General features: G+C 46.2%; 1 protein-coding gene and 1 pseudogene across 4 annotated transcripts in view; one reads left to right on the top strand and one right to left on the bottom strand.

The window, feature by feature from the left end:
- NEDD4L (NEDD4 like E3 ubiquitin protein ligase) overlaps positions 1-12,795 on the top strand; it is a 341,033-nt gene that overhangs the window by 193,710 nt on the left and 134,528 nt on the right. For 2 of the 4 annotated variants that reach the window (XM_049620271.1, XM_049620270.1), the window contains exon 1: positions 1,738-1,818. The exons of the other annotated variants lie outside the window; for them this stretch is intronic. The gene's annotated coding sequence lies outside the window, so the exon portion shown is untranslated. Of the gene's footprint in view, positions 1-1,737; positions 1,819-12,795 lie in introns of those variants that run through there. 4 annotated transcript variants of the gene reach the window in all.
- Positions 3,868-3,986, bottom strand: LOC125914979 (uncharacterized; annotated as a pseudogene).

The raw sequence follows: 12,795 nt of genomic DNA, 5'->3' as shown, positions 1-12,795 counted from the left end.
CAGAGAAACATAATATCCAATGCTTGTGAAAGGGTTTTCCTGCAGCCAGGGAATTTTTCCTTGTCGTTAATTTGGCTTGCCGGGGAGGTGGGGAAATAACAGTGTGTGCTCATGTGTTCAATTCCCGGTCTCGAGCATTGGTTAGAGAGTCCCAGCGCCCTGCCTCGTTCGGAAAGAACTGTCCCGTGAATTTGATGCGGTTTAGATTTATAGCAGCATGGCTTGGACTGTGTTTGCTGCCTTAGTCAGCTGTGAGAGCTCCCTGCTGGGGCCACTCCTGTCTGATGGAAAAGCAGCAGCTGGGAAGGTGCTGTTTCAGGCTCTTGCTGTTTAAAAAAAAAAAGAGAGAGAGAGAGAGAGAGAGAGAGAGCAGGAGAGGGGGGAAAAACTCCACTAAGTCCACAAGCTGGCATTGGAGGGGGAGACCGTGGTCATGTGGTTCTGGCCATCCTACCCTCTGTCACAGTGTGGATGAGAGCTTTTTGCTCTTATCCAATCATGCCTGGAATGCCGCTTGCCACTTGGGTTATTTCTGCTATCTGTCGCTCTTGGTGCCGCAGTGCTAACGGTTTGGCAGATGGGACACTTTTTCTTGGAGTTTGTGCCTTCGGTTTTTGACTTCTGGCAGCGCCGGGCTTGCCTTTGCCGCTCGCCCTCTCCCTCCCTGCCCCCCTGGGCACCATGGCCCATCGGCTTCGGTTTCATTTTGGCTCTGGGCGCAGCAACACAGCCCCCGAGTCCGAGATCCTAGACCAGGAGAGGGAAGACGACTTTTTCATGGCATTCCACACGCTCCCGCGGAGGAGCGGCGCGCACCCCTTCGCCCAGCACGGAGCGGAGGACGGCGGCGGCCTGCAGGAGGCCGTGGGCGCGCTCAAGCGCAGCACGTCCATGTTCATCCCGCAGCTCCTGGGCCCGCTCGACGCGCGGCCCACCCGCAGCTCGTCCGTGCAGATCTCGCTGCAGCGCAAGGCGGCCGACGGCGCCCCCGACGCGGGCGCGCCCCCCGAGGACCTGGACGGCGATGCGGGCTCGGCACCTCGAGCCGGCGGCCCGGAGCCCCCGGAGCCCGAGCCCCCCGGGAGCTCGCCTCCGAGGGCCGCCCGGGCCCCGGGCCCGCAGCTCAACGGCACGTGCGGCCGCCAAGCGCCGGGCCCCGCCGCCTGCGAAGGCCGCGAGGAGGCCGCCCGGGGCCCCGAGGGTGGCGGCGGCGGCGGCGGCGGCGGCAGCGGCGGCGGCGGGCTGCGGATCCAGCACCGCGCCTCCAGCGCCGATGTGCGCCAGGTGAGGCTGACGCCCTTCGGGGCCGACGGCCAGAGCAGCCCTTCGGCGCCGGAGCCCAGGCGCTGGTCCCTGCAGCACGTTCCGGATGCTTCTGGAAGCTCTGGGAAGCGCTGCTTCGTCTTCCAGTTGCAGCAGCCACAACCGGGCGCTCCGGGGCTGGGCGGTGACTTCAACTTCGGCTTCACCGGCACGAAGGGCGACCGGCTGGTGAGGTACCCCCGCATCCGGCTGGAGAGGAGCACCTCGTACCCCACGCAGCCCCGAGCGGAGCGCGGGAGCCCCACGGAAGAGCGAGGCCACCCGGGTCACCCGGAGACGCCGCCTCGGGGCCGCAGGGGGGCTCCCGAAATCCACAGGACGAACTCGGTGGAAAGGACGCCACAGGGGCAGGGCTGCACGTTTAAGATCAGGCAGGATCAAAACGCGGGGCAACAGCACTTCAGAATTCTCGTGACTCGGGGGCCGGAAGAAGCCCCCCAGAATCCCGAGGAGAATAACGCCAGCAGCCCCGGTTCCACGGTAGCTGGCGCCCCGGTAAGTTGGCGTGCGTGTTGGTGTGACCGCGGGTCTGCAGGGACTGAGTCAAGCCATTAGGCTTCTTCGGCAGCCTAATTAAAACAGACTTCATCCTCTTCCTTTCTGGGAGTTTCCCTCCTTCGGGGCCAATGTAACAATGTCTGGCCGAGCTCTGAGATCATGATTTGTAGCCCCGTATTTGGTAGAGGCCCATAAAACTAGCTAGCGTTTAAGAAGATACCGTTTCTTTAGATCCTAAAAGTCGAATAACGTTGACTTCAGAAGTTTTGAAGATCCGCACAATCCTTGCACCCCCCCCCCCCCCCCCTTCCACCTTCTGAATAAAAGAACTTAAAAAACTTATTACTTTAATCTGCCGGTGACTCAACGTGTTGACATTGGAAACGCATTTAAAAGCCAGTCACTTGCGCGCGTAGCCTGCGATAACAGTTTTATTTAAAAATAATCAGGTCTAACAAAGGTGAGAGAATATTGCAACACTTGAGTGGCAGCTCTTAACTAAGTGCATGTAAAGTCTGATCAGTTCTTCTTAATGGCCCTTTTGCTGTGGAGGGTTGGCCCTGGTTATATAATTTATTGTCTTTGGGTTTTTGTCCCATTAAGGAGTACTGCAGAAGAGTAGTCACGCTAATGGGACAGTAGTGTGTTTTTGAAGCAGATGGGCTCATGGGCCAGGGCTGGGCAAAACTGCCTGGGGACTTGTTAATGGTCAGGTGGCGGTGGCCGTGCAGCTGAACACTGGCCACTTGAGTGTCTAAGCCAGACCCTGCGTATAGAATAGCGAGTGCCCCGTCTCCAGCTGTGGAAACAGACGCCCTAGAACAGACTTTGGCCTTTATTTCTCTTGTATTCCTGCGGTCTCCCTTTCCGTGAAATGGAGTGCGGGAAGACAGCTGCTAACTTCACCAAGCAAATGATGACTCTGCGGCTTTCATGGTTGATAGTGGGATGAAAAGCGTTGCATCAGTTAGCTTTCCCTTCCCTGGTAATCACCAGCCACTGAGTGCTCTGTTTCAACAACACGCTCCTTGTCTGTTGAATTGGATTCCCCCCCCCCCCCCCCGGGTTTGTGGGATGACTGGTTTGGAGGACATGGTCATGAAACATGTAGGGAACATTTTGTTTGGGTTTTAGTTGCGTACTGTGACTTTTCAAAGCTCATGGCTGAGTATTACTGTGGGATTGTATCTTCTTTTGTTGCTGTGTGTTCAGAAATGTTTTTGGCTGTTCAAGCAAACTGTATCACACTGCTCCATCATTGGCTGTCACCATTTTGAGGATGTAATCAGATGCTAAATGCAAATACGATAGTTTTCCTGGTATCATATGAATGTTTCTTCTTCTGTTCTCTTCCATACTTTTTTTTTTTTTTTTTTTTTAATATCTAACCCTTTTGTTAGGACATGTCTAAGTGCTTAGTCTTGAACTCAGCCAATACCATTTTTATATAATTGTACACATTTCGGTAGCATTTTGAAATTACAATACTTCTGACCTTCATCCCAAGAAAGTGTGTCAAACAGTTGTAGGCGTCACTGGGCGACACAGTTCCATGCTGAACTTGGACCACCTACCAGCTGAGGTTTGATAAGCAAAACGCATTCCTAAAGTTAGCTTTTTTTTTTTTTCCTTTTAAGTTTATTTATTTTGAGACAGAGGCGGGGGGAGAGAGAGAATCCTAAACAGGCTTTTTGCTGACTGGGCAGAGCCCGATGCAGGGCTTGAACCTGCGAACCGTGAGTTCATGACCTGAGCTGAAACCAAGGGTCGGACACTTAGCTACCCCAGCGACCCTGCATTCCTAAAGTTTTGATAACTCTTCAGTTCTATTGCCAAAAACTTAAACCATTTTGTAGTTGGATGTCGACATTAGATGGGATTTATATAAAGTCTCATTTGGCTTGAGATTTCTAATGTAATTAGAAAATAAATAGAATATTCTAAAAATTATGGGTTGATACAAGGGCTAGCCCTCGAAAGGGCTATTAAAGTGGGAAACAGATTTCCTCAAATTTGGAAACTTAAGATCTAGTATAAAGAGCTTTTCTTGAGAACAAGTTTGGTCACAGTTTTATAGGTGTGGTTTTCATATGTGAATTTTTAATCAGCAATAATCGCGCCTCAGATAAACCTCATTGGCTACGATACTGCCACTGCGCAAAGCTCATATGTGAATTTTTATATATCTCTGTATTTTTGTTCACATACATGAATTAGTAAATGGTTGGTCAGCAGCTGGCGCTTTCTAAGCAACAACTTTTTTCTTTATGAAGCAAAAACAAAACTCGTCACGTAACGGACCTGTCGGCCCCATTCAGCACTTTGTCCGCGTTTTGTACGGGCAGGGGTGTTCGGCGTAGGCAGCAGCGACCCTGGCCTTATTTATCTTGAGGGAAAACATTCACTTGGACGTCTGCAGTCTGGCTGCCACCAGGCTTTTTTCATGGTTCACATATCTGCTGCTTTGGTGGAAAGGGTACTTTATTACTAGGTCACGTGAGAAATTGACTAAAATCCTTTGCAGTCTGGTTTTTAAATGACGTGAGAAATCTTGCTTCATTGGGCAGACCACTCAGGATTCCTTTTACAAATGTGCTCATCTTGTATAGTCTGTGCCTTCGACCTTAGTACAAGGTTATCCTGTTGAGTATTTTTCTGTGTCTCTGCTCCCACACATCCTATTGGGAGTAAACCTCACATGTAACATGACTTCAAAAAATGTTAACCAGCTAGATTCCTGGGGAAGAAAAATACACGGAAACCCTTTGCGCTGATGTTTTTCCATCTGGCCCACCACCCTTGCACTGAAGTCGAATTGCTTCTTGTAGTCATCCGTTATGATCTTTCAGAGGGCTTAGAACTGAGCTATCCTGTTTGTGGCATTATGAACCAGTCATTTATTTTTTTTATTTTTTATTTTTTTAATATATGAAATTTACTGTCAAATTGTGAACCAGTCATTTAAAGGAGAACTTATTGGGGGCTCCTGGGTGGCTCCATCGGTTAAGGGTCCAACTTCAGCTCAGGTCATGAGCTCATGGTTCGTGGGTTCGAGCCCCATGTCGGGGTCTGGGCTGACAGCTCAGAGCCTGCAGCCTGCTTTAGATTCTGTCTCTGGCTCTTTCTGCCCCTCCCCAGCTTGTGCTCTGTCTCTCTGTCTCTAAAATAAACATGAAAAATTTTTTTTAAAAAATAAAGGAGAGCTTCTTTTCTTAGTTTTTGAGTTGTTTGGTTTGCTTACAGACTGCTTAACTGTATTCGAGTTTTTCCAAGGAGGTAGGATCACTCTTTGCCAGTACGGGTGCCCCTGTTCAACACTGTTTCAGGCAAAGTCACAACTAGGTTCTGTATTTTACCAGCTAAGTTCTCTGATCCCATTAAGTTAAGTGTCCAAGGTCCACTGTGGATGTAACAACAATACACTGGGCGCTTGGAAAGTCTCAGAGGCTGTCTCCAGTTGCTTGTGGACATGGTTTCTAACGGAAACAGAGGGAGGAGGGTCAGGGGGCCAAAACAGGTATTCTCCCACCCACTACGTATACTATCAGGGAAGGGAGTGTTTCCCTTTTACTTCCACCCTAGGGTCTCTGCCTTTCCATGCGCCCTCTCAGCGGACCTACACTTCACAGAAGCAGTGTAATAATAACAATCTGTTGGGATTAAACATTCACTTTACTATAAATGACAAAGGAATACCCCAACTATTTCTGTTGGTCGGGGGGAGTAATTTTAGTTTGAATCTCTTTTAGAGAAGATGATTTTACTGTACAGAAAAATCTCAACAATAGTATTAGCTGGTGTCACTTTCCTATGAATATATGTATAAACCACCCCTTTGTTTAAAAACATGTCAACAGCAGTGTAATGAATAAGAAAAAAGCTAGTATTCTTTTCATGCCCTTGGGTGTTGTTGTTGTTGTTTTAAGTTTATTTTTGAGAGAGAGAGAGAGCAGGGGAGGGGCAGAGAGAGAATCCCAAGCAGGCTCTGCACTGTGAGTGCAAAGCCCAACGGGGGGCTCAAACCCATGACCTGAGCTGAAACCAAGAGCAACACTTAACCGACTGAGCCACCCAGGCACGGCTCCCTTGGCGTCTGATTGGATCCTATAAACATTTTTTCCCTTGAATATAGTAACAGTTTCTTAATGTGATCATGTGATCACATGAGACTATTCCGATACCATGTAACAAAATTTCAACTATTTTTATGGGTGTTTTGTTTCCGCATCCCCCGGTGTTGACACAGATAGGAGTTTTTACACACAGACAAGTATGCTTGCAGTGGAATCTCCTGTCTCTCTGTAGCACTTCACCTTGAAGAATGCTTTCGTTTACTGTCACTGACATCCCATTGCAGAAGCATTGCCTCTCTCCGCCTTCGCTGCTATCGTGTGAAATAGTGCTGTTTTCCTGTTTGATGTGACGGTATGTGATGCTGTCATTAGGTGTGGAGACTAGCATATCAGATCACCTTGTTTGTGCATAATGGGAATTTAAAAAAATACCTTTGCACAATTTAAAAGTCCGTGTAGCCAAACAAGCAGTTAAATGCTTCTAATGATGTAACGTTTTTGCTGAAAATTTTGGAGACGGTGTCTCCATTCGGTGCCTTGAAGCACTAGCTTCACAGAGAGAGGGCAGCTTTGGAGACCCACAGAGGCAGCTTGGGCAGTTGATTGACGTGTCTGGGGAGCGGTCAGAGGCCCTCTCTGAGCCTGCTCGTAGGTGAAAAAATGAGGGTAAAAGTGTTAAGCTCACAGGTTTGTGGTGAGGTTTAAAAGAGACAACAAATGTGGAAGTTCCTGATTGGTGTTAATGTAGGGGTTGTTTTCCTTCTTGACCAAGTATTTGTAATACACAGATTTTTCTCCGAGGAAGATAATTAAGTTAACTGTGAACAGTTTTTGATCAGCATTAGGCACAGCATGGATTTAAGGCATACCTGGAAGTGTTTAATAACTAGCTTTGAAATGTCCTTCCTGCTGTCATCTCCTCTATCCCGAGTCTCTGGCCATCGGATAATCAGCATCCCAGATCCCTAACGCCACCTGTGACGACAGTCCTTGAGAAGAATCGAATTCGTGAGCTATGCATTGTAGAAAAGGACTTGGAGTTGTATTTGCTGTATTGAATTTTGAAACTCTGAAACATCTATTTTGGCTTTTCAGACACGCTATATTTTTGTATCATTTTGCTGTGATTTTTCCATTGGTTGAGTTTACTTTTCCTTCTTAAAGGTTGAGGCTTTTGAGCAACACTGATGTTATCTGTACAAAATCTCTGCATTGTATGATTTGGAAATGAGGATAGTATCTGGGAATAGGCCTTATCAGATACTGCCTTTCAGAGGGTTTTCATAAATGCTGCAGCTGTCTCTCTTGGCTAAGCCTGGTGCCAGAGTTCCTAGGCATTGAAATTAATCTATAATTTTGTAACACATGTTAATAAGAAAATTGTTACCTCTACCTAAAAGTTCACAATACCAGAAGAAATTTACTGCACGTAAGAATTATCTTAAAACATAATGAAATGTTGGGTGTCTGTACAGTTGATGGTTTAAAACTGAGCCTAATCTCAACGATAATGTATTTATACAACTTGAGATGATGAAGCACATTTTTAACAAAAATAATTAAGTGCATATTATTTTTTTTTAATTTTTTTAATGTTTATTTATTTCTGAGGCAGAGAGAGACAGAGCATGAGTGGGGGAGGGTCAGAGAGAGAGGGAGACACAGAATCAGAAGCAGGCTCCAGGCTCTGAGCTGTCAGCACAGAGCCTGACGTGGGGCTCGAACCCACGAAACGCGAGATCATGACCTGAGCCGAAGTCGGTCGCTCAACTGACTGAGCCACCCAGGCGCCCCTAAGTGCATATTATTATTGCTGAGCTAGGTTACTGCCCTAAATGCTTTGACTTTATTATTATTTTTTTAGCTGTTAATAATACTACCAATACATTTGCAATAATGAGGAAAAAGCCGGAAATTGACAGATGGTGTCAAAACTATTGATCGAATGCATAAATACCAGAATATCCAAGTTTCCACTATAATTGCTAAAAGAAGCTTTGGAAACGGAGTTCCAGAATTGCCTGGGGATTATTGAGAGGTTTAATGTCCTGTTTTTGGTCATCCAGTTGCCTTGATTTCCACCAGGCATCATAATATAACCATGTCCTACCCAAGAGAGAAGAGAACCCCAAGACAGTCTACCTGCTATATACACCCAGCTCCAGTTTAAAGATTAAAAGGGCCTAAAGGGATAGGGTGTTGAAAACGTTAGTTATAATAGGTATTTCAGGAGGTCTGTGATTTTTTTCTGGGCAAATGGAGGTTCTTGAAAGATTTTTAGCTTTTCTCATTATGCATCGTGGATGAATACATGTTCTCAATGAATGTTCCTTTCTGAACCTTGTTTATTATTCCACTCCAGCTTATTTGGGCGAACTGGAGTACCGAGGGCTATAAAAAAACAAGTAAAACAGGTGGCCTCCAAGTAAGCGGTTGACGTCCTCGCCGGTTCTGTGCTGTCCTGAGTTGACACTTTGGTGGTCTCCAGGCATCACCACGTTGTAACAGGAAGTCGGGCTTTCGGTACGGAGGTTGGGAGAGATTGAATTTCAAGAAGCCTGCTTTTTATACCCCGATCGTTTTAGAACCATGAACTGTTCTGACACTTTGGAATCAAGTGCTTCGTGGGAAGGGAGGGGTCCTGGAATGAAAGTACCAGAAATTGGGTTGGAGGGGGTCGTCTTTCCTTCAGATTGACTGCCGTTGCTACACTTAGTGTTCAGATCCTTTGGGTCAATTCCTTGAGGAGCCTGCCTTAACTAGCTGTTCTTTTTTGTTTCGTTTTAGAGAGAGAGAGCACTCAATAGGGAGGGGGGCAGAGGGGGAGAGAGAGACTCTTAAGTAAGCTCCACACGCAGCATGGAGTCTGATGGACGCAGAGCTCGATCCCACGACCCTGGATCATGACCTGAGCCAAAACCAAGCGTTGGACGCTCAACCAGCAGAACCGTCCAGGTGCCCCGGCTGCCTATTCTTTGAAACCATCCTGTGTTTATTTTAGTATTAAGTGCTGTGCCATATTCTCCTTACTGGATAAGCAGAAAGTGGCAGGGGACGGAGGGTGGATTTACTCCAGGGAGACAAGACCAGCATTTCCCCCAGCAAATCTGCCTTGCGGAGCCCCTGGAATTTATTTACACAGCCTGCTTTTGTGACTTACTTGTTAGAGATCAGAATGAGTCACGAGGCTTTTACAGCCCTCATCTCCTAATTTTGAGGAATCTGCTTACAACCTGTGATCTTTCATCCTGTTACCTACCTCTTTCTGGGGGGGGGGGGGGGCTAAGAAAGGGTAGGGAGGGTACTAGGCATAGTAAACATTTGATGATTCAAACAGTTGGATAGATTTACAGTTCTTATTCTCTCTGTAGGCCAATCCAGAACTGATAGACCTTTAAAGTATATTTAATGACCCATGTGTCATATCTATTTTCTCGAGAGACTTTCATAATCATGTGTTTTTCTTGACATTTTTTTTTTCCATATTCTTTTAAAATACACGATTAGATACTTGACTCTTGAGGGAGGGGGGAAAAAGCTGCTTTTCTGGAACTGAATAGAAATTCAGATTTTTTTGAATTGAATAGAAAAGCTGAGCTGCAGCAGAAATACCGAGATGTGTACCTGAAGCTCCAGCCAAAAAACCTAGCACTTCTTCAAAGCAGGGAGCTTCTGGCTAGGAGTTCTGTTGTTCAGCCAACAACTCCCTGCCCCTTCCCTAAGGACTTTGGCTGAGTTGACCCTGCACACTGACAGCACAGCTCTGGGGTTCTTTTCTTACTCTCCTCATCAGTGACAATGCCTTAATTTTAGATTCAGTTCAGTAGATATGCACTGATTATATTTTCCACTGGGGGAAAAGAGACACTAAATTGTGATAAAACTCTGAACTTTTGATGCAGTCTTAATATTTAAGTTGACTCAACCTCTTACAGTAGTAGAAACCATGCTTAAAAAAAAAAATTGGAGTGGGGGGCGCCTGGGTGGCTCAGTCAATTAAGGGTTCAGCTTTGGCTCAGGTCATGATCTCACAGTTCGTAAATTCAAGCCCTGCGTCGGGCTCTACGCTGACAGCTCGGAGTCTGGAGCCTGCTTCGGATTCTGTGTCTCCCTCTCTCTCTGCTCAGGCGCTCCCCCCGCCCCCTTAAAAATAAACAAACATTATAAAAATTTTATTTAAAAAGTAAAAAAAAAATTCTGGCACGGTATTCTACACATTCACATGCATTATTAGGGTGCCTGGGTATTATATAAAGGACAGAGCAGTAAAAATAGTTTTGTATAAACACAGTGTGCCTCAGGGGCTGCCTGCACCCTCCGTTGAAATCCTACGAGCAAGAGGTGCTCCTGCATTTTGTAATCCGGCACTGACTTCTAGCTAACGTGTGCAGGAGTCATGCTTGAGTTTTCTACTCATAAACTTAGAGAGCTGTGTGTTCCCTTAGGAATTATGTCGGCCAGTTCCTTTCGACTTTAAGATGAGGAAGTTGAGCATTATTTTTGCGGTTACAGAGAACATTCTTTGTATCTCACAAGTGTGAAGTGATTGTTTCCTAATACTGCACGTGCCCTTTCTGTACGTGCAGCTACTACTTGGTGTTAGAAACCCAAGAGGTTGGGAAGCCTCACTTCTTAGAGCTTTCCAGATGGCAGACGGGATAGCGGACATGAGGCGTAGCCCGCAGAAGCGTCGGGCCCTGCATAGGCGGCGGGTGGCAGGTTGCTTACACACGGGATGGGACACTGTGGGTCAGGGGGGACGAGAACCATGGATGTCACGGAGGGGAAGATTGGAACCGGATCTGGAAGGATGACCGGGAGTTTTGTCAGTGGATCAGCGGGAGGGGCTTTGTTCAAGAGACTGAACGTAGAAGGGACTGCCCGTGATGGGCTTCCTGTGTTGGCCCAGGAATTTCCTTGATCGCGATCGGCAAGTTTCAGATTGTGTTTTGGTGTGAAATTTGTGGAAGAACTTTGGGGTGCAGTCATCAGCATGAATAATTCTTCTCTTTCCCGTCAAACATTGAGCTGAATTTATTCCTTCCTTGCCTGTCCTCTGCCCTTCCACAGAGCTCTTGTATAAGCACCTGCTTGGGTCAGGTCGAGGACAGAAAGATACCAAGACAGTTCATGCCATTGAGTGGTGGTAACAGGAGTTAAAGCGGGGCCTGTCACTTTTAATGTATCGTAGGGCCATAACCTGAACAGGAATGAGTAAGCTTGATTTATAGGGCTTGCCTCTGTTAATTATTTACATAGGCACTGGAGAATTTACCCAGAAGAAAGGCTAAAGAAATGAGTATTTTCAGCATCACTCTGCCCTTCTTTCTGTTTTTGTTTTTGTTTTTAATTTTTTTTTTTTCACATTTACTCATTTTTGAGAGACAGGGAGAGACAGAGCGTGAGCAGGGCAAGGGCAGAGAGAGAGAGACACAGAATCGGAAGCAGATTCCAGGCTCCGAGCTGTCGGCACAGAGCCCGACGCGGGGCTCGAACCCACGAACCGTGAGATCGTGACCTGAGCCGAAGTTGGACGCTCAACCGACTGAGCCACCCAGGCGCCCCCCTTCTTTCTGTTTGAAATGACATTTGGACATAAGAACATGCTGATCCTTACTCTACGTTATGACACGGGAACCGTTGTATTAATTATGTGTAGTACTTACGCTTGAATTTGTATCCATTTTGACTTAACAAAAAACATATCCAGAAAATAACCCCCATTTCCACCATGCGGATTAACCATATTCACTTATATGTGGATACAGTCATTAAATAAAATGAATAATAATGATTGGATCTAAAACCTAAACCAAGCACTAAAATAAGCTTGAGATTTTAAATCTAGGTTTCAATAATTTCATATAAATTGTTCCACACCATGGAATAAGAAGCAGTTAAAAAATCAGATCTGTGAAGGATGGTAACACTCCTGACCATGGAAGGAGAGAAGGGAATCACCAAGATGGGTAGACTCAGCTAAATGAAAGTATTAAATTTCTGAACAGTGAGAAAAATTAACTCGGGAAAGCCACAGATGTTTTTCTTAGCGATTAACATGATTTTCTCTCACGGTGTCTCTTCTCAGTGTCTGTGATTGTACGTACATAATTTTGCTAACAGGTTAATGCCTGCGTTGCAAAAGTTGTAGTAAATACTAGGAACATAGCGAGATTCCTCATTCTCCTGATTCTCCCACCTCTGCCCTGGGAAGTAGGCACAGGGCGGGTGGTAAAACCCAGAGGGATGAACGACCAAGACATAAGAGCTCACCCTCCAAGCTGCATCACTCTGTGCCTTTTGTGTTTAAAAAAAAAAAAAAAAAAATGGTAAATACATTATATAAAACTGGGAGGCCTTGTGGTTGCAAATAGCACACCTAAGCTGCTGCTGGTAGTATTTGTGGATAGGACTTTAGAATGAGTTTCATACATTTAAGCATTTAAAAATGATAAGGAGGGGCACCTGTGTGGCTTAGTTGGTTAAGCATCCAACTTCAGCTCAGGTCATGAGCTTGCAGTTCATGGGTTCAAGCCCCACATCGGGCTCAGTGCTGACAGCTCAGAGCCTGGAGCCTGTTTCTGATTCTATGTGTCCCTCCCTCTCTCTGCCCCTCCCCTGCTTGTGCCCTGTCTCTCCGTCTCTCTCACAAAGAAGCAGACATTAAAAAAATTTTTTTAACGATAAGGCAAATGATAGGTACTGTAATTCTTGTGTTTTGAAATATTGGAGTTAACCCAGAAGAAGTTACAAATCTAAACAGAAGCCTTGCTAAATAGATGCTTTTATTTTCTACTTTTTAAGGAGGTTGCTCTCTGTACCCGTTACAAAGAACGGATGGATGGAAAGAAGGCCTGTTAAGATTACTGGCTCCTGTTAAAATAATTTGGTGATCGCGCAG

The sequence above is a fragment of the Panthera uncia genome (genome assembly GCF_023721935.1).
Source record: "Panthera uncia isolate 11264 chromosome D3 unlocalized genomic scaffold, Puncia_PCG_1.0 HiC_scaffold_8, whole genome shotgun sequence".
In the NCBI taxonomy this organism is placed as follows: domain Eukaryota; kingdom Metazoa; phylum Chordata; class Mammalia; order Carnivora; family Felidae; genus Panthera; species Panthera uncia.
The sequence above is the reverse complement of the archived record's forward strand: the minus strand, read 5'-3'. Positions and strand labels throughout refer to the sequence as shown.